Here is a 23,009-nt window from a genome sequence, read left to right on the forward strand (position 1 = left end):
ATACCGCAGTAGAAACAAACCGGGCGCGACGACCGCCACGGAGAGTAGTACGGCTGCGCCGGTATGTGTCGTCAGTGTTTCGCCTGCCACATCTTCCGCGTATTGTACGCCCGCAGAAGGCCACACTGGTGCTATTAAGGCCACCTTGAGTGCAGATCTCAATCCGGCCCAGACCAATGCACTCCTCACCATTTTAATGAAGCATGAAGCTTGTTTTGACGTTTCTTCGCGAGGCCTGGGTCAGACCACTGTAACTACTCATCGAATTGAAACAGACGGCTCTCGCATCATTCGCCGTCGCCCGTACCGTGTGTCACCTTCGGAGCGAAAAGTTATAGAAGAACAAGTGAACGACATGCTGACACGCAACATTATAAGGCTTTCAGCAAGCCCTTGGTCTTCTCCTGTTGTGCTTGTTAAAAAAAAAGGATGGTTCTGTGCGCTTTTGCATCGATTATAGGGCGCTCAACAAAATTACCCGTAAGGATGTTTATCCAATGCCTCGTATTGACGATGCTTTGGATACCTTACAAGGTGCCGAGTATTTCTCGAGCCTCGACTTGCGCTCCGGATATTGGCAGATTCCCATGCATGAGCCAGATAAAGAAAAGACTGCGTTTGCTACACCTGATGGCCTTTTTGAATTTAACGTGATGCCTTTTGGATTGTGCAATGCACCAGCTACGTTTGAACGTATGGTAGATACAGTACTCCGTGGCTTAAAATGGAAGACCTGCCTTTGTTACTTGGACGACATTGTCATCTTTTCGTCGAGTTTCTCCCAGCACCTACAACGTCTAGACCAAGTTCTCGCGTGTCTAGCAAAAGCTGGTCTCCAACTCAATACTAAAAAGTGTCGCTTTGCAAGCCGAAGCATTAAAGTATTGGGCCACGTCGTCAGTAAGCATGGCATCCAGCCTGATCCCGATAAAATCGCTGCAGTACTGCAATTTCCGCCACCAACCGCTCTTAAAGAACTCCGCAGCTTTCTAGGACTGGCGTCCTACTTCCGCCGCTTTGTCCGTGACTTCGCCACCATCGCCGCTCCTCTACACAAACTTCTGACTTCGAGCGCGTCTTTTGTGTGGTCGAACGACTGTGAAGCCGCCTTCCAGACCCTCAAACGAGTTCTCACGTCAGGGCCCGTGCTCCGTCATTTCGATGCAACGGCCCCGACTATTCTACACACTGATGCCAGTGGGCATGGAATTGGCGCTGTCCTGCTGCAGCGGAATCAGAAGTCCGAAGAGCAAGTCGTGGCTTATGCAAGTCGTGCTCTTTCTCCTGCTGAGCGCAACTACACGATTACAGAACAGGAATGCCTCGCCATCGTGTGGTCAATACAAAAATTTCGTCCCTATCTCTACGGCCGCCATTTCACAGTTGTGACCGACCATCATGCTCTCTGTTGGTTGTCGTCCCTGAAAAACTTGTCTGGACGCCTCGGCCGTTGGGTACTGCGCTTACAGGAATATGACTTCACTGTCACGTATAAGTCCGGCAAACAACATCAAGATGCCGACGCTTTGTCGCGCGGCCCGCTGTCCCCAAACGCCCATGCTTTACCTTCGGTATGCACGTCACCATCTAGCCACACGTCTCAGCGCACGCCCAGTAGCCCGGGACAGTCAGTTGCCTCAGTTGACTTTCTCCCGTCTACTGACCTCGTCTCACTCCAACGTACTGACCCATACTGCCGTACGCTGATCGACCGACTTACTGGCTTGGCACGACCCCCCAACAGTCGCTTAAGACGACAACTTTCACGTTTTAAGCTTCAAGGTGGAGCGTTATTTCGATCAATCTACCATCCTTCCGGTAACCGGTGGGTGCCAGTAATACCTCGCTCACTTCGACTCCAAGTATTGGAAGCATTTCGCGACGACGCGACGGCTGGCCACTTGGGCTTTCATAAGACCTACGACCGCATCAAAACGCGTTGTTTCTGGCCGGGCCTTTCCACCTCAGTCGACAAATACGTTGGCTCCTGCGCATCATGCCAACACAGAAAACGCTCGACATCCCTTCCAGCCGGTCCTCTGCAGCCTCTACCATGCCCGTACACCCCCTTCGAAATTGTGGGCATAGACTTGTATAGACCCCTCCCACTCACGCCCGCTGGTCACCGCTGGATCGTTACCGCAGTGGATCATCTAACGCGCTACGCTGAGACAGCGGCTCTTCGCTCTGGTACTGCCTCCGAAGTCGCCGAGTTTTTCGTGCACGGAATCGTTTTGCGCCACGGCGCACCTCGTGTCCTCCTGAGTGACCGTGGCAAGACGTTCCTATCGCATGTCCTCCGTGAAGTCCTTCAGGCCTCGGACACCATCCATAAGACCACATCATCGTACCATCCGCAAACAAATGGTCTTACGGAGCGTTTTCATCGAACTTTGTCTGACATGATGTCAATGTATGTTCGACCCGATCACACCAACTGGAACACCATCCTACCTTTTGTGACGTTTGCGTATAATACTGCCGTCCAACGTACAACCAATTACAGTCCCTTCTTCCTGGTGTACGGTCGTGCGCCGTCTTTCGTCTTGGACACTACACTCCTTTCAGCACCTGCTGCTCCATCCGCGTCTCTTCCTGAGGAATTTGCCGCTCGCCTCTCCCGGTGCCGTGAACTTGCCCGCGCCAACACCGCTATACCATTCAGGACAAAAGGAAAATTCGCTATGATGCGACGCGTCGCGTTGCTTCGTTCCGCCCAGGCGACGAAGTTCTTTTGTGGAGACCTGTTCGCGCACCGGGGCTCTGTGAAAAATTTCTCCACAGATATCTCGGCCCCTACACCGTTTTGCAACGAACTTCGGCCGTTAACTACAGCGTCACTCCTGTCAGCTCAGCTACTGACCGCCGCCGCCGCACTACGGAAATCGTTCACGTATCTCGCCTGAAACCCTACATTCGCCGTACCTACCCTTTCTAGTTTGCGGTCTTGCTGACCGCTTTCCTGAAGGGGGGAAGTTAGTGTGAGCGCATTTTGCGCATATCGTCGTCGTCATCTCCACAAACGACTCATCATCTTGTGTGAGCGCTATTTGTGCAAATCGTCGTCGTCATCTGTACATACGACTCATCATCATCTTTTGTCTCGTGCGGTGCTTCGTCTCTGACTCGGGCGACTGCTCGGAAATAAAGGCATCGCATTGGTCAACGTCTCACAATACAAACATACCCACTTACTGCAGTCGACAAAAATAATTGTTCAATTTTAGTTAATTGGGCTGCTCACAGCGATAATTATCATCTCACTTTGTGCCCCCCTGGCCACATAACTTATTTGCACAGGTGATCTTCGCGTGCCTCCCAGTGCCTAATTTTAAGAAAACCATAAAGCTTAGTTTTGAACAACCTGCATGATCAGGCACAGCCGCCAAGCACATGGCTGTATTGGGTAACGTCCTTTTCCTATAAGCACGGAGAAACCGTACCTGGCTTCGCTACAGGTCTTCTTCCTCTTTCTGGGGTTTTACGTGCCAAAACCAGTTCTGATTATGAGACACGCCGTAGTGGAGGGCCCCGGATTAATTTTGACCACCTGGGGTTCTTTAACGCGCACTACAACGCAAGCACACGGGCGTTTTTGCATTTCGCCTACATAGAAATGCGGCCGCCGCGGCCAGGATGCGATCGCGCGATCTCGTGCTCAGCAGCGCAATGCCTGAACTGACTGAGCCACCACGGCGGGCTAGATGGCGCGAGGTAACACTCGTTTTCATGATGACAGTGGCGGCCGGGGAATAAAAACAGCGCGAACTTCTTGGAAATAAATACAAAAAAAGAAGAAAAAAAAAGTGATTTGCCCTCTCAAGCCTTGTAGGTTACAGGTGCTGCTCTAGCCGTATAAAACGCGGGTTTATCGTGAGCGGAAACGGTGAATTTCGGTAAATGATAAAGGCTACTATCATCATCATCATCACCATCATCATCATCATCATCATCATCATCATCGACAGAAGCTGACCCCCCCCTCAGAAAAAACCTGGATCCGCCCCTGCGCGTGACGGTCTCATTGGAGGGGGGCGAAGCGGTAAGGGCTACGCAGGACGACGTCGCAGCTGTGTTAGGGAGCCGGGAGAATTGTGGAATGACGCGGCGGCTTTTGGCGAGCTCAAAGCGGCGGCATTCCTTGACAATGACGTCGATGGTAGACACATTGTTGAAGATCAACAAGTTGAACGCATCGTCCGCGATCCCTTTGAGAACGTGGCCAACCTTGTCAACTTCGACCATGTTCTCGTCGACTTTCCGGCAAAGAGCTAGCACGTCTTGTATGTACGAGACATACGATTCAGTGGAAGACTGCACTCGAGTAGCAAGCTCTTTCCTTGCAGCCTGCTGCCGACGGGTCGGATTTCCAAAGAGGTCGCGGAGCTTCTCCTTGAAAGCGTCCCAGCTAGAGATTTCCTCCTCGTGTGTCCGGAACCAGACACGAGGAGTTCCGCCCAAGTAGAAGAGGACATTAGCTAGCATTATGGTAGGGTCCCAGTGGTTGTTGCGGCTAACAAGCTCATACATGCGTAGCCAGTCATCAACGTCGACATTATCTTGGCCGGAGAAGATGCCAGGATCGCGGGGAGTGGCTACCGTGACGTACGTTGTGGTTGGAGTTGCAGTAGCAGCAGCAGACGAGGTGTCACCGGGAGCCATGGCGGAAAGCTGGACGGTGCGGCCACTGCGGAGCTCCGTGGCGAGGACGGGGAACGGCACGCTCCACCAAAATGTTACGCGAACGAAGGATTAAGTACAGGAGACTATTTACAAGTATATTTACAAATGATAGATGCAGCGCTGGCCAGATCAGCTGATAGCTCGAGAGCCCAGAGCAGTTCGTCTTCTTCGTCTAGGCGCCCGCGCGCCTCGTTCAAACAACCAAATACCACACGCGTGTAGCAATATTATTAGTGGGCCTATGAGGGTGCCTACTACACTCCCAGGTCACATGTATTAGTGTAGGTATGCCACCGCACCAAGGGCATGTGGCCCTATAGCGGGTGGGATACATGGCATTTAGCAGTTTTAGATGGGGGAATACCCCGGTCTGTATTTTGCGCCAATCGGCGGCCTCTTCCCCGCTAAGTTGTGCGTGAGGCGGCGGGTATTTTCTGCGGACTCCGCGCTGATGAGCAAGGATGTCTTTTACATTTAAATTGATGGGATTTTGTGAGGGTTAGTGTGAGGGGCTGGGGTTCGAAGAGGACGCCATCGCTCGGTTAGTAGACGCTCGAGCTAAAGCGTTAGCCTGTTCGTTCCCCTGTATCCCCGAATGTCCCGGGCACCAGAGTAGGCGATGGCGGTGGTTGAACGATTTGGGGATTATTGCGAGGCTAGCCGCAGTCACGTGCCCCTTAAGAAACATGCAACATGTCTCCCGGGAGTCAGTGACCACGACTGAGTCCCTTTCCGAACGCTCCGCGTGAGCGAGCGCGATCGCCACTGCTAACATTTCGGCCGAGGTGGGGGAGCCCGCCGTGGCCGACGCGGTAATTTGCTGCTGGCTGTTCGCGTTCACGACTGCCAGGGCGTACCTCCTTTGGTAGCGCTGCCCGGTAGCCTCTGCATACGCAGCTGCGTCCGTGTAGTACGTATTGTACCTAGCGTTATTGGAGTACATCGATTGAATATGTTGTGCGCGTGCTTTGCGCCTTTCCTTGTTGTACTCGGGATGCATATTCTTGGGAAAATGGAGCTACTGTAATTTTGGATCTCACCGAAGGAGGGAGAGGTACGGCCTCTTCGGTGAGATAAATCGGGTATGCTGGGATATTAAGTCGTGCCAATATTGCCCTACCAGTCATAAGTAACGTACGTGCAGTTTTCTAATTATATGAATTACTTAGTTGCAGTTACTGATGTAGCAAATTATAATAAAAATTATGGGGTTTTACGTGCCAAAACCACGATCTGATCATGAGGCACGCCGTAGTGGGGGACTCCGCAAATTTGGAACACGTGGGGTTCTTTAGGTGCACCTAAATCTAAGTACATGGGTGTTTTCGCATTTCGCACCCCAAAATATAATATTCTGATAGCTGGCGATTTAAATGTTTTGTCTATTGTTTGGGATTCATCTCGCGCGACAACTGCATCTTTACTATCCCCTCGCTGTGATGCGGTGTTCTTCTTTATCGAATTTCTTGGATTAACGAAGTTGAACAAGGTCCCAAATGCCGTTGGAAATGGTTTAGATCTGATTCTGGCTAATTTCTGTGTTGCTCAGTTTTCTGTTGCTGTTAGTGGTTTAGTTCCTGTTGACCATTGGCATGTTACCCTCGAATTCGCAATTTTTCTAGTGGCGATTCATGTGTAGAGCGAGCCTGTTGGCTCATTTGTTTTTCCGAACGTTCACTAGATTATCTACGCCTTAACCATTATATGAATGATGCCGACTGGTCTGAATTGTACCGCGCCACAGATGTTAACAAAGCAGTTGGCCTGCTTACTGATAACGTAAAATGTGCTTTGGAAGCCGTCATTCCCTGCTAAGAGTTTCGCCGTGCATGCTATCCTAAGTGGTTTTCGAGGGAATTGCGCGGTTGACTTCGTAGCTAAGCTAAGGTACCATAGGAAGTTCAATAAAACAGAATCATCGAGGTGGGGTGCGAAAAATTTAGTGCTTTGTGAAGCGAGGTGAAACGCATAAAGCGTAGAGACAGTGTTGCATACATTAAGTTTGTCGAGGAGCTCGTAAAATGCGATCCCAAACCTTTCTGGACCTATGTAAAAGATCATAGTTCTGAGCGGGCCGAAATAAACGTCATAAATCCTCCTTCTCGTGGCATTCTTAGAAACTGCGACAATATCGCCAATGTATTCGATAAACATTTTTCCTCGGTTTTCTTGAGTACAACGCATGCCCCTAGCTCTGGTGACTAGCAGTGTAGCTTCAGTGGCCATTTCAACATTTCATGTTTTTCAGAACGCGATATCGCGGCCGCCGTAAGTAAGTTGACACCAAAGCATTCTCTTGCTTACGACTGAATACCAAGTTTTGTTATCAAAGTTGTTCTTCTATTTTTTTCCTCTCCTTACGCATATTTTTAATCTTGCTTTGCGCACGAGTGCGTTTCCTTCTTGTTGGAAGAATGCAATAGTTGTGCCAATTCATAAAAGTGACCGCGTGAGCGACATCAAAAATTGTCGCCCCGTATCCCTCTTGTTTCCGCTTGCAAAAGTGTTTGAAATAGCGATGTTTACAATCTGTCGTTCTTCTTTAAGCATAAGATTAGTGTATGCCAACATGGCTTTGTTCAAGGCAGGTCTGTGGAAACAACCTTGTTTCTTTTCTTGATGCTGCGGGACCCACTGTTGCTAATCAGAGGCAGTTAGACACAGTATACTTCGACCTATTAAAAGCATTTGATGTTGTTTCTCATGACCTTATTATCCATAAACTCCTGAGTTGTGGCGTTAGCACACCAGCCTGTGCGCACTGATGAAAGACTACCTGTCCACTCGATTAAATTATGGTCGCGTTGGTGCTAAATACTCTTTGCGTTATGAATCAACTTCTGGTGTTCCGCAGTGGTCTATCTTAGGCCCGTTATTTTTCAATATATTTGTTAATAATCTTAAAGAATGTTTGCACCATCCGCGTCTCCTTTTGTACGCTGATAATATTAAGCTTTATCGGGAAATAGAAACGGCGCAGGTTTGTGAATTATTACAGGAAGATGTGAATTCTGTCGCGGAGTGCTGTGCTTCTAACTTTTTGCGTATTAACTCCACTATAAGACAGTTGTTGGTTCCTTTAGTCGTAAATTCACCACCTTACCATGCGAATACTCACTCGATAACATTCCTTTGAAAAGAGCGAGTTGTACGCGTGACTTAGGAATATTGGTTGACTCTCGACTAACTTTCGAACAATATATTTCAAGCATTGTTAATGCATATCCTACAGAAAGTTAGGTCTGATATCAAGAATGACAAAAAAGTTTACGAATGTCCACTGCGTTGTTCTCTTGTATTCTTCTTTTGTCCGCAACAAGTCGGAGTTTAGTTCCGTTGTATGGAACTGTATTAATTTGACCAATGTGCCTAAAATTGAATGTGTTCAGCGACGTTTCATTCATATCCCTTCGATCAATTTATGGGACGCCGTGTATTTTATGCCTATGAGCGTGTACTGCGCATGTTTAGCGTTACGTACCCCTGGAAATAAGGCGAAAATATCGGCATTACTTATTCTTGCATACACTAATTCATAACAACGCTTCCTGTCTGCGGTTACTGTCGACTGTAACGTTCTGCGTGCCTCGCCCAAACTTACGTAATCTGAGCATTTTCTACGTTAACTCCTTTTGCACCTCTAATGCTATAACACGTCTTGTGACACAACAAAATACCTTGCATTACGATGTTGATATTTTCAGCTCTTGCATTTGCTCATTATCTGATTTCTGTCAGTAATGTAATTCAAGTTTTTGTTGCATTTTACCACTGTACTTTCAGTTTGTCTGTTTCGTTTGTTGTTTTTATTTTCTGTTATTTTGTGTAACACGAGTGCACCAATACTAAGGCCTAGAGCTGTTCTTGGGCACTTTCAGAAGTACAAATGAAATAAAATGAATATATATATATATATATATATATATATACAAAAGTGAACAGATTTTAAATACATAATCCAAATAATGAAAGCACTTATATTACATAACAGGGAATGTGCCATCTTAAATTGTAAGAACAAGTAGAAAACAGTTCACTAGCTATTCAAACTTATTCGACCATAATGGACTTGAACGTGTCCCCAGTTTGTTCAAGATGAGAACCTGGGAGACCTCGTAGGATATTCCGTAATGCGGGTACTTGGTATTAAATACACTATCAATTTATTTCTTTCATTAACAATTATTTTGAGTAGTTGTACCAGTGCATAACAAAGCATTCCATAAACACATTGGTAAATGTCCGAAGAGTTTGTAGGAGTGAGTAGCAGTTCCATGAAGTACGGTCCCCAGCTTCTCTATGTACACGTTCCACGTAAACCTTCATTGAATCACCATCTTGGAAATATTTGACAGTCTAGGTCTAGCTCTATAGCCTCAAACAAAATAGCTGTATTGAACTTACATGCCTTACTGACAAAGGAACTGTATATTTTGTTTTGCCAGCATCCTTTTGTTTTTGACCAAAGCGACAACACAACAGCTCATAAATTCACATACAGCCTCTAGATTACTTGATTTAATAAAGCAATGATAGATTTCACTTTTTGTCAATTTGACTGATTCAGAATCAACGTATAGCTTCGTCGCTTACTCTGGCTTCTTGTTACAGTGCATCAACAGAAATGCTTGCTTGTAGCATAATGTAACTTTCTGAAAAAAAAACTAATATGCTATATTTGGCTTTTTGTCCAAATGCACATTCCGGATTTATTTACTGAATAGATCAGCAAAATATTTCCACAGCTACTACAGTGATGTTATGACTTTAAGGGTACCTTTCTAGCTGTGCAATACAAAGAAAAAATCAACCCCCTTTGCAAATGTAGGCCAATCTGAGCAGCTCATACGTCGAACAGGAAAGCTGTATAAGTGACTTCTCAAACTTTTTGGCGGAGGTCCTATGGGTCTGTTTTGTCGCTGTTCAAAATATACAAGACTTTCCAAACACTCTACTATATTCCATGCAATTCCATTGCTTACCCGAGCCTTTTGAGATGGTTTATGTGTGGGAGATTTATACAGGGAGCTAAGCTGTTGCAATTTATTTCCAAGCTATGTCTGCTTAGGTCTTTGAAACAATAACAGATAGCACAATAATTGGGAAGGTACTTGGAGTAATGTTTCTCGTTCAGGAATGGTCTTTCTAGGACCACTCATAGCATTATTCAAGATTACAAAATAATTCTTGACCGCCGAAAGTGAAGAATATGCAAGGTAGGGCATGCTTGTCAATCTAAAACAGCCTTTCATCTTGTTGCCTCGCAGTCTTTATGCGTTCAGTTGGTTTGAAAGCATTAACTGAGAACACATTAGACATGACGTAGAACGGTTCAGTAGAGCCATGTCTAGAGCAAAATATTCTTTTAGCCTTAGCATAAGTACCATCAGGGAAGATAAGGGCTGTACTGTTTACCCTCATGTGTCTAATATACTTCTCTGAAGTAATGATGGCACCGCTCACATTTATTGTCTTATACTCCACTACTGCACATCCATGCAACGGTGAGTGAGCACGAAGAAAACTGTTGGAGACTGCTTCACACTTTCCCAAAGGAACAATTTTGCCAAGGATGTTTTTAGATTTCTCTTCCATCAATGACAATTTGCATAGCCATTTGCCAATGCCTTCAGAGCTAACAGAATGCTGTGAAGCAGCAGCCGTGGGGCAATTTGAAGGGCTACACCATTATAAGAGGTCACAAGTCGCAGCAGCATGCCCATGTTTACTTCAAAGCTGAAGCATGAGTGTGTCCATAGAGGACCAAAGAGGACCACTGACTTTGGGATATGAAGGAGCACGTTATATGTCATGTTCTTTTGACCGTAAAGAAACTCAACACCAACTACAAACTCTGTGAGAAATCGGGCAATGTGCTCTATGTCTAATGGTGACACCGAATATTTCAAAAGAAGAAACATTCCTTCTATAAGAAGACCCCTATGTTCCAGGTACTTCTTTGACAGTACATTAGCGAGGCATGGCATGCTGTCACTGCTATTTTAGGCTGTCCAGAGAGCCCAGGATGCGGCACTGGAGCTCGGTCTCCCCGTCCCGACGTGGGTGCGGCCAGAGGCTTCGTCACCTCATTGAGAGGGGGCAAAGGAGCTTCTCAGAACCTTCAATAAAGTTGTCCGTCCGTCCGTCCGTCCGTCCGTCCGTCCGTCCGTCCGTCCGTCTGTCTGTCTGTCTGTCTGTCTGTCTGTCTGTCTGTCTGTCTGTCTGTCTGTCTGTCATTCTGTCTGTCTGTCTGTCTGTCTGTCTGTCTGTCTGTCTGTCTGTCTGTCTGTCTGTCTGTCTGTCCGTCCGTCCGTCCGTCCGTCCGTCCGTCGTCCGTCCGTCCGTCCGTCCGTCCGTCCGTCCGTCCGTCCGTCCGTCCGTCCGTCCGTCCGTCCGTCCGTCCGTCCGTCCGTCTTCCGTCCGTCCGTCGTCCGTCCGTCGTCCGTCCGTCCGTCCGTCCGTCCGTCCGTCGTCGTCCGTCCGTCCTGTCTGTCTGTCTGTCTGTCTGTCTGTCTGTCGTCTGTCTGGTCTGTCTGTCCTGTCTGTCTGTCGTCTGTCTGTCTAAGTCCTGTCGGTCCTGTCTGTCTGTCTGTCTGTCTGTCTGGTCTGTGCTGTCTGTCTGTCTGTCTGTCTGTCTGTCTGTCTGTCTGTCTGGTCTGTCGTGTCTGTCTGTCTGTCTGTCTGTCTGTCTGTCTGTCTGTCTGTCTGTCTGTCTGTCTGTCTGTCTGTCTGTCTGTCTGTCTGTCTGCTGTCTGTCTTCTGTCTGTCTGTACTGTCTGTCGGTTCTGTCTGTCCTGTGCTGTCTGTCTGTCTGTCTGTCTGTCTGTCTGTCGTCTGTCTGTCTGTCTGTCTGTCTGTCTGTCTGTCTGTCTAGCCGCCTACGTCTTGGTGCTCTCATGGTCATATCGTTAACTTGGTATTTACCAAAATTTGCATAGTATGACAATAGTGTATGACGAACATAAATGATAGGTCATGACATGAATTTCATGACATGCGTGTCGTGTAGGTCATGAAACAGTCGCCTAAAATGACAATGACCCAGTGAAAAAAATATTAACACTCAAAAACCACTGAAATGGCTTCGGACGTGGGTACTAAGGGCAGGAAACACTAAATGATGATGGTAGAAGTCATAGTCATGAGTATGACTGCAAAGTGACAATGACTCAGCGAAAAAAGATTCACACTCAAAAACCACCGAAATGGGTTCGGACGTGGGTAGTGAGTGAAGGAAACACTAAATGATGATGTCAGAAGTGATAGTCATGAGCATGACTCAGCAAAAATGACAGTAACTCAGCAAAAAAGATTAACACTCAACAACCACCGAAATGAGTTCTGACCTGCTTACTAAGGGAAGGAAACACTAAAGGATGATGGAAGAAGTAATAGTCATGAGCATGACTCAGCAAAAATGACAATGACTCAACCAAAAAAATTAAAACTCAAGAGCCACTGAAATGGGTTCGGACGTGGGTACTAAGTGAAGGAAACACTAAAGGATGGTGGTAGATGTCATAGTCATGACCATGAATCAGCAAAAATGACAGACTCGGCGAAAAAAGAATAACACTCAAAAACCAATGTAATGGGCTCGGATGCGGTACTAATTGAAGGGAAGAGGCTAAAGATTGATGGTCGAAGTCATAGTCATGAGCATGACTAAGCTTTCGCCTTAAGGTCTCTTAGGCCTAGCTAAACGGACTCCTCAGGACTCATACATGAACGTCATGACATGCATGTCATGTAGGTAATGAAACAGCCGCCTACGTCTTGGTGCTCTCATGATCGCTTCTTTAACTGGTTAGGCTCCCCGCACACTGCTTCGCATAACATCGATTCCCACAGAGCGTGGGATCGGCCGGCGTTTTTAGAAAATGATATTTCTTCCGGCATTCGTCCCGTACTTTTTTCGTCAGCGTTATCGAAAGTAATAAGATCAACGTGACACTGAGCTTTTCTTATGTGCTCAAACACCTAACATGTTCTGCGTTTTGTTATACGTTATCGCGATTATATTTATGCACTCGAATAGCGATGTCCTGGGCAAAATGAGGTCAGGTGTCGGGATTACCTAGGCCAAGGGCCTAATTAAGGACGGTAAATTGGAACTACAAAGCTGAGGGAATCGCTGCCGATGATCACGAGGCGTATAGGAATACGCGACTGGCTTTGATTATCTGCAATGTATATAACAAAAATGAGCATGAGTGTGTGATAAGATAGTTCGCCAGCTTAGGCAGCGTCAGCAGTTACAGCACCGCTGTGGCACGAGCAATGCGGTCTATAAAAGCCGCTGCTTCCTGATAGTGAAGGTTCTTTTTGGTTGTTGCTTGTTGAAGGTGAAGGACGCTTTTCTTTCTGCCTCGTCGCGACGCAAACATGGTGTCAGAAGTGGCGCCCGCCGATCTGAGGCAACACGGCTATCGGACGTCAGACTAGCCCTGAAACGAGGACGCAGCGGGCCCACTGAACAGTGCCAGACGCCGGACAAGCCACCAGGTACCTTACAACGAAAGACCAAGTAAGATGGCTTTGTTTCAAATTGCTCCATCCGAGCCCTTCAGCTTCGCAACACCCAACGACTGGCCTCCCTGGAAACAGCGATTTCTTCGCTTCCCAATTGCCTCTGGACTAGACGGGAAGCCAGAAAAGAGTCAAGTAGATGCATTTGATGTATCTAATGGGACCTCAGGCCGAGGATATCTTCAAAACATTCAAACTTGAACCTGACGAACAGAAAAAGTTTTAGGTCGTACTGCAGGAGTGCGAGGCCTACTTTGTTCCTCGACGGAACACCATTTATGAAAGGGTTAAGTTTAATACCCGAACGCAACAAGACAGTGAATCCGTCGAGGATTTCGTTACCGTACTGCACACGCTTGCTTCCACGTGCGACTACGGGGAGCTGCGAGAAGATTTAATTCGAGATCGTCTCGTGGTGGGCCTGCAAGATCGTAAAATCTCGAGAGCTCTGCAACTCTATTCGGACCTAAAACTACAGAAAGCATTGTTGGTGGCACGACAGCACGAGACCGTCAACCAACCGCAGGCAGAGCTTCACCGCGTGCGAGAACAGGAAGTCCACCAAATACAGTCCCAGCAGGGTACGCGACAAGTGGGGAAGAACGTGTCTCCGCCTGAAAGTGGAACCAACGTTCCCAAACAATGTGGGTGGTGCGGAAGAAACAGGCACAATCGAGCGTCCTGTCCAGTGAAAGATGCAGTCTGCAGAAAGTGCGACAAAAGAGGACACTTCGAGGTGGTTTGCCGATCAACCAGAGCTGTCAGGAATGTCGAAAACCGGACCGAGGAACCAGGTTTCCTCGGAGTCGCATCCCATTCATCCGCTTGCAGGTGGGAAGTTCCAGTACTTGTTGAATCTTCGAACGTCGTATTTAAAATAGATACTGGCGCAGACGAAACGGTCGTTCCGGCGGAGCTCTTCAATCGTATCTTTCCCGCGATAAAGCTTCAACCAGCAAGGCGCTGGCTTCAGGGACCTGATGGTAAATCCCTTGCCATATCTGGTATGGCTGTCATGAATATGACGTTTGCGGGAACGAACAGCCGCGAAGACGTGTACGTACTTCAAGGCCTCCGAACCCCTCTTCTTGGGAAACCAGCGATAGAAAGACTCTGCGTACTACCACAAATCAACGTAATAAAGAAACTAGACCCCGAATCTGAGTTTCCACAAGTGTTCCAGGGACTTGGGACCTTCAAAGAAGAGTATGACCTCAAGTTGAACCCTGAAGCAAAGCCTTTCGCTCTGTCGTCCCCACGCAGAGTCCCCCTCTGCCTTTGTTCGAAAAAACTAGACAAGAGCTCGAGCGGATGCAAGCACTAGGCGTCATTTCTCCTGTCACCGAGCCTATTACATGGTGCGCACCTATGGTTGTCGTTCTTAAACCCTCTGGTGCTGTTCGAATCTGTGTCGACTTCACGGAACTCAACAGATACGTTCAACGAGAATGGCATCCCATCCCGGCCGTTGAGTACACCATCGGAATGCTACGGGGAGCGAGCACGTTTTCGAAACTCGACGCGAACTCGGGTTTCTGGCAGATACCGCTGAGTGAAGGGAGCAAGGAATTCACAACGTTTATCACGCCGTTCGGACGATTTTATTTCAACCGGCTTCCGTTCAGAATATATTTTCAAAGACGAATGGGACAGGTTTTTTCAGGACAGGAGGGGGGAGTCGTCTGCCACATGGACGATGTGCTTATTTGGGGTGCCACGCAGGCGCAGCATGACGATCGGCTTCGGGCAGTGATGAACCGCCTCCGCACCGCGGGCATTACATTACTTTTTTTTGTTCGGAGCAGTCCAGGCAGCCGCTGGGTCGCGCAACAACTAATCGTCTCTTCTGTATCTGCAGCACAACGGTATCTACCGCTACTGGTTCAGCACATCGGTGTTGACCGCAATCTGGGCTTTTCAACGACTGAGCTGCTTCGCGGACCGGTGGAATCTGCTGGTTCTGAAAACGGAGCAGCGAAAGTATACGCCCTCGATGACCGAATCGACTGCGCCTGCGTCCCTCGCCGTGGTCGACGTCATGGATGGGCTATAAAGCCAGTTCTTCGAAAGAAAGCCGGCATTTTGTTCGGAGCAGTCCAGGCAGCCGCTGGGTCGCGCAACAACTAATCGTCTCTTCTGTATCTGCAGGTGCGTACAAGCTACGTTTGTTCACGCCTAAAACCTAAGAATTAGTGTTGCCTGAACTGCTCCGCGAGTGTTTTCTTTTTGTGCTGCCAGAGATATGAGTAGCAAAACTCCCACAACCATCAAGGAACTTAACGTAGCACTAGCGGATTTGAGTGCTCGACTAGATGTTAAAAATGACCAACTGAAGGAAGATTTAAAGGCAATAATTGAAGTAGAGATACAACCGATAAAACAGTCGATTGAGCATAAGCATGCTGCACTAAAGAAAGAGCTGCCTAAGCTAATTGAAAAAGAGCTCAAATCCCTCAAAGAAGCAATGGAATTCATAATAAGCAATTTGAGGAATTTAAATCGGAAATTGGTGACTTGAAAAGTGAAATTGCAATCGTCAGAACGGAAAACAGGGCAATCAAGAACGACTTCAGCAGGCTCACGGCTGAGCTAAAGGAAACAAGAAAAGAGCTAACAGAGCTACAACAGTATAGCCGCCGTAACAATGTGGAAATTAAAAGTGTCCCCGTCCAAGAAAGAGAAAACCTTGTAGCAGTGATCAAGAGCATATCAACCTATTTGAAAGTGGATATAAATGAATCTGATCTCGAGGTTGTACATCGTGTTCCAACCAGGGAAAAATCACAATCGAACATCATTGCAAAGTTCATCTCCCGCAACCCCAGAGATAAATTCATGAATGCCAGGAAGAAGCAAAGATTGACCACTTCAATCATAGGCTTTGAAGGTTCTACCCCGCTCTATATTAATGATCACCTATGCCCAGCTAAGAAGGTACTGCTGGGCAAGGCATTAAAGGCGAAGCGCGAAAATAACTGGAAATTCACTTGGGTATCCAGCGGAAAAATTCTCATGAGAAAGACAGAAAATTCGCGAGTATTTCACATAACATGCGCAGAAGATCTATCCCAAATTTCTTGAGCAATGATGTTTGATTTTTCAAGTATCGACCAAGCTTGGCATGAGTACGAAAACTTGTCTGTTGTTCATTGCAACATTCGAAGTGCGCGAAGAAACTTGGACCAATTCTGCGCTCATTTGTCGCGTCATTCATTTGTATACGACGTTATCGCTCTTACTGAAACCTGGTTGAAAGAAGGAGAATCTGCGCATATTCCAGGATACACAGTATTATCGCTTCCAAGGAAGAGCACTTCGCGAGGTGGGGGCGTTGCTCTGTTCCTAAAAAAAAGGCATCGATTACCAGTGCATGCCTAACCATTCTACTAGCCAACCTGAATGTGAAGCCTTGTTTGTGCATTTGAAATGTGGCGTTATACTCGGAGCTGTTTATCGCCCACCTAGCTCGCCTGTAGCAACATTCTACTATGGAAACTGTCTTAGACCCTTTGATAGCCTACAACCGCCCACTGGTTATATGTGGTGATTTTAACGTCGATCTACTTAAAGATGAATACCCTGACTATGTATTGATGCTCCAGTCGTATAATTTAATTAACGTAAATAATGCCCCTACACGAATAAGTGATAACTGTTCCTCACTTATTCATCATATTATTTGTGGAACTGATATGAATGTTTTCGCCGGAGTGTATGACGTTACTATTGCAGATCACTGCCCAACATTTATGTTTATGCCTAATGCAAATTTAGGACCTCCATGTAATAATAACTCAAAACTAGTTAAGCGGATAAACTACGCTGTAGTGCACAAATTACTTGAGCGTACGGATTGTGAAGCCTTGTACCACAGCAAAGTTCACACTGAATGGGCAAATTTTATTTGCCATATAATGGGTGCAATAAGCCAATCAACCCAAGAATACACAGGCCGAAGACACAAGGAAGCAATATGTCCTTGGGTGACGCGGGACATACTGAATGTTATAAAGAAAAAAGATACATACTTCACTAGATGGAAACCAAACAAAACAAATGAATACTATGAAAAGCAGTTTAAACACTTCAAAAACAAATCAGTCGGGATGCTAAGGAAAGCCAAGAAGCAGTATTACAGTGCTAAAATAGTCCAACAGAGCGGCGACATCAAGCAGGTATGGAAGCTAGTGCGTGAAGTTACGGGAATAGGCGTGAAAAAGCGCATTGCTCCGGATAATCCTACAACAAATACCGCGGATAACTTCAATAATTTTTTTACCAATGTTGGTAACAACTTTCCTGCTCAATCTCAAGCAGATCCTCTACATTCTTGCCAAAACAAAATATTTGAGGAAGACTTTCAGCTTGCAAGCGAAACCACTGAGGAAATTAGGTCAGAAATACTAAAACTCCCAGGCAATAAAGCCGTTGGTCATGATGGCATTACTACAAAAGTACTGAAGGCAAATGTAGACCTTCTTTCGGAGCCTCTTTCCCGCATCATGAATAACAGCCTGCAAAATGGAACTTACCCCAACATCCTAAAGATAGCGAGAGTAGTACCTATTTACAAATCCGGGGATCGAGAAAATCCGAGCAGTTACCGTCCCATCTCGGTGCTCAGCATTGTTAACACGCTTTTTGAAAAGGTAATTAGGTCCCGTCTCGGCCGATTTCTGGGTTCAAACGACATAATCTGCCCTGAACAACATGGTTTCATCACAAATAGGTCAACAACCACAGCTGTTTTTACTCTGGCACAGTTCGTCAACTCAGTACTTCATGATAACGAAATTGCCGTCGGCGTTTTCTTGGATATAAAAAAAAGCATTCGATACTGTTTCGCATTCCATACTATTAAAGAAATTAGAATCTTATTATGGCTTCACCGAGAAGACACTTCAGCTATTTTCTAGTTATCTGGCAGAAATAAAACAATGCGTTGTTTGATCGTATATCTTCAGGATTTAGAAAAATAACATGTGGAATACCCCAGGGAACCGTTTTAGGTCCTATGTTGTTTTCACTATACATAAATGACCTACCATCTGCTCTTTCACGCAAAACCATAATGTACGCTGATGACACCGCATTGCTTTTTCGAGGTAACTCTCTGGGTACGCTAAAAAAAGAAATCACGGCAGAGTTAGCACAGATTTCCGCATGGTTCGCCCGCAACAAGCTCGCATTAAATGTAGCCAAAACTAAATATATTATATTTCATTCTAGAAGAAAAAACCTAGATTATAGTCATCTGCGCTTAGAAATTGACAACGCACCCATCGAGCGCGTTTCCGCGTTTAAATACTTAGGGGTTCTAATAGATGAAAACCTGAATTGGAAATATGAGGTCAATTACATATCCAGAAAGCTTGCTTTCGCATGCTTCACGCTCATTAAAGCCAAATGTTACTTTCCATATAACGTACTTCGATCATTATAGTTCTCTATATTTCACACTCAACTCAGTTATTGTAGCGAGATATGGGGCTTTACTTATCTAACGTATACAGAACCGATAAAACGATTGCAAAAACGCGCCTTAAGAATTATTACGGCATCGTCCTCTTCTTGCCCAAGCTCAGATTTGTTTTCATGTACTCGGATACTGCATTTCACGTCTCAGCGAAATTATAAAACCGCGGTGTTGATAAATTCTATCATTAACACCAACTTTCCACTACCTGTGAGTACGTTTTCAACACCGACCCGTAACACAAGGCATGCAGGCAATGGCAACTTCAACCTTCCTACTTGTAGGAATGTATATGGCGAACGGTTAATACAATTCACTGGCGCTAAAATCTGGAACACAATTCCACTTGAAATTAAACTTGCCCGCAACTTTAAATTCACTTGTAAAATGCATTTTGTAAGTCTTTCATGTTCTTAACCAAAGTTAAGCTCACGTCCACACTTTTTTTCGACTCATCTGGCATAATTAATTTTTTGTGCTAATTATTAATTATTATTAATTATTAAATTGTGCTAATTATTTCGTGGTATCACTATCTTCTGTATTGTTACATTGTATGCCTTTAGTTCTTTATTACTTGTGTACTTAAAATATTTGCAGCAAATTAGCTTTTATTGTCATGTGTACTTAATTAGATAAAATATACCTTAAAAGCCACCCTTTCATTGAATTTGTGTATAGATTCAAAATAATATTAACTGCACCTCTGCTCCTGAGATGTAAAAAAGAAATAAACGTGTAATAGATTGGACCACTAACTAGCCACACAGGCTAATGGTCCAAATACTTTTGTAACCATGTTTTTGTATTAAGTTGACTGAATAAACTGAAACTGAACAGAGATAAGTGCGAGTTCAGGGTCACCCAGATTTCATTTTTGGGAGATACAACCGGGAACAACGCAGTGCGTCCTGATAAGTAAAAGCTTGACGCGGTGACAGAACTGCCACATCCGACTTCCAAGACAGAGTTACGGCGCGTGATGGGCATGGCAAATTAACTGGCCCGTTTTGTGCCCCGCATGGCGGAAGTCCTTCAGCCTCTTTCTTTCATGATGAGCTCAAGACAGGATTTTGTGTGGGGCCCCGCGCAAGAAGCCGCCTTCAAGAAGTGGAAAATTCTTCTTTCATCAGACCCTGTTCTGGGAATCTACGATTCAAACAAGGAAACGGTGGTGACAGCAGACGCCTCATCGTACGGTCTTGGAGCTGCCCTGCGCCAAAGGCAAGAAGACGGTCAGTTCAAAGTGATTTCTTATGCTCCCAGAACTCTTACAACCACCGAGCGGCGATACGCCCAAATTGAAAAGGAAGGACTTGCCCTCGTGTGGGCTAGTGAAAAGTTCCGTGATTATCTCGTAGGAAAGCACTTTAGCCTTGCGACAGATCACAAACCACTCGTTCTTTGTTTGGGTCAAAAGGAATTGACGAATTAACACCGAGGCTACAAAGAATGCGCATGCGTCTTATGCGCTACACGTATGACATTGTGTATGTTCCAGGCCGGGACCTGACGGTGGCGGACGTGCTTTCTCGGTCACCTCTTCCACAAACGGAATTCACGGAACTGGAGGGCCGATCCAGCGCTATCTGCGATTGGTGGCTTCGTCAGTCCCGGTAACTGCGCCGAGTTTACAGCTTATCGCCCAGGAGCAAGAGCAAGATCCGGTATGTCAAGCTCTTATCAATCTGTGTACAAAAGGCTGGCCAATCCGTCGAGACATTGGGTTTGACCTGAAGCCTTACTGGAATGAGAGGCAAAGCATTGCCCTTGTTGAAAACCTGCTCATGTGCGGCTCTCAGATAGTGATCCCATCGACACTACGGCAGCCCGTTCTTTAAATAATTCACGAGGGACACTTCGGAATCGAGAAGTGCCGGGCGCGTTCCAAGAGCTCAGTTTGGTGGCCAAGTATCGACGCGGGCATTGAACGACTTGTTAAGAACTGCCACAGCTGCCTCAAGCAAAGCACCAACCGAAAGATGCCCCTGCTACAGACCAAGTTTCCAGATAGACCATGGCAGCGCATTGCAATCAATTTATTCTTTGTTGAGGGAAAATGGTGGCTGATCGTCACGGATTATTTTTCACGATACCCGGAGCTCGTACCACTGAATAACCTGACTTCATCAGCAGTAATAAACCACTGCAAATCCATTTTCGCCAGACAGGGGATTCCGGAAATAGTTGTTTCCGATAATGGACCGCAATTTTCAAGAGCCTTCGGCGCTGAATATTCAAAGTTTGCAACAGAGTACAACTTTCAACACGCGACGTCTAGCCCTCATTATCATCACAGCAACGAAATGGCAGAGTCCGCCGTGAAAATTATCAAGGGCTCCTTAAAGAAAACTGCTGACACTTATAAAACTCTTCTGGCCTACAGGACAAGCCCACTGAAGAACGGATACAGCCCCGCCGAGCTGCTCATGGGGAGACGACTGCGCACGGCCCTGCCTACGTCCAGCGAAAGCCTTCAGCCTCGGACGCCAGATTTACAAAAACCGGCAGCTTTCGAGAAGTCGCAGCGTCAGCGCCAGAAGAGAGACTACGATCGACGACCCGGAGTGCGAGATCTGCCCGAGCTTTCCGAAGGAACAGACGTATGGATCGTAGACTTCCAAAGAGGAGTCGTACGAGGAAGCACCGACGAACCCAGATCGTACTGAGTCGACTCCGGGGAAACTTCTCTACGCAGAAATCGCCCTCATCTCGTCCCGCTGCCTCCGACCAGTTTAGAAGACGGCCGAGGAACAACGCAACTGACAGCAGAATCGCCAGAAATATGCAGCGATGAAAGAAGCAGAGCGCAGCAGTGTAACGATCCCTGTCACAATCACACACGAAGCGGAAGGTGTGTGGTTCCTCCAGAACAATTTCAAGCTTCGTAACAAGAGTGGCTTCAAAAAAAAAAAAAAGAGGGAGATGTGTGATAAGATAGCTCGCCAGCTTAGGCAGCGTCAGCAGTTACAGCGCCGCTGTGGCACTAGCGATGCGTTCTATAAAAGCCGCTGCTTCCTGATAATAAAGGTTCTTTTTGGTTGTTGCTTGTTGAAGGTGAAGGACGCTTTTCTTTCCGCCTCGTCGCGACGCAAACAATGAGAGATTTGCATCATCAAGGTTCTATATAATACCGGTGTCAGACAGCCACTTTCGATCACGATCGAGCCGGATCCGTATCGAAATTATCGACTGCGATTGGCTCCCTTCCACAGCTTGCGCAAAGAAACCAATCACGACCGAGGACCCAGGAAGCTCACTAAAGAAACATTGTTAAATATTGTTACGGGGAAAAGAAGCAAGAAATATATTTACACTGTATTTACAAGTATGGCAGCGGCTGACAAGATCATAGCTCGCGAAGTCCAGAGCGTCGTCTTCTTCAAGTCATGACCAAACGTCTTCTTCGTCGCTCTGTCACAATATGCTCAATAATAGAGAGCTAGCAGTTTAAAATGCTTTGTATAGCTACATTAAATGTGCAATAAATGCCGTTGTAGCTTAGTGATTATATATGCATTGCACTGCTGAGCTCGAGCTCGCTTGTTCAATCACGGCCGCATTTCAGTGGGGACGAAATCCAAAAAGGATTGTGGAATTAGGTTTAAGACCGCATTGAAGAGCCCCAAGTGGTCAAAACTAATTTGGAGTTTCGCACTAAGGCTTGCCGTATAATGTTGTCGTGGTTTTGTCAGTAAAATCGCAGAATTAATTTGTGAAATTGGCCCAATTAACATATATGTCATCTCTATTTCATTATTTTGATACAATTTGTGTAGCATTGTACATGACAATAAGCATGCCTTTATTTCAATTGCATTTCAGCATCAAAAAAAAGGAGATGCAGCGGCAATCGGAGCTGAAGCGGCCTCAGATACCAAAGCTCAATCTGTTGGATGTTGATTCAGAAGGGGAGGAAAAGCAGGCAAAAAACAAACAGCAAAACAGGTTACAAAAGCAAAATTTTCAAGTTGCCTTTTTTTACTACAAACATAAATCAATGTGAAACTTTATTGTGACAATACATTTGTATGTCTTGTTGCAGGAATTAAAAAAGAACAAAAACAAACGAAGACTGCCGCTGGGAAACAGCAATACTCAATTATTCTGTCCCAGTACACGCAACACATGGCTCAGAATGTTTGCCGGAACCTGCAAAGGTAGCGCAAGAACGTTTTGGGGATGCTAGCTGTGCCTTTATGTATTACAGTGTTATGAAATTTTCCAGCTTCCTGCTCCAGGCAGTGGTGCCGTATTTGGAAGAGAAGCACGGACAAAATCAAATTCTTCAGGAGCTCCTGCCAGGAAGGTGCGAATTGGT

General features: G+C 46.2%; 1 pseudogene; it reads left to right on the forward strand.

Annotated features, from left to right (window-relative positions):
• Positions 1 to 7,252: 7,252 nt before the first annotated feature.
• LOC125943385 (uncharacterized) lies at positions 7,253 to 21,720 on the forward strand (annotated as a pseudogene).
• The last annotated feature ends 1,289 nt before the right edge of the window (positions 21,721 to 23,009 follow it).

The sequence above is a fragment of the Dermacentor silvarum genome, chromosome 2, assembly GCF_013339745.2.
Source record: "Dermacentor silvarum isolate Dsil-2018 chromosome 2, BIME_Dsil_1.4, whole genome shotgun sequence".
Taxonomy (NCBI): Eukaryota; Metazoa; Arthropoda; class Arachnida; order Ixodida; family Ixodidae; genus Dermacentor; species Dermacentor silvarum.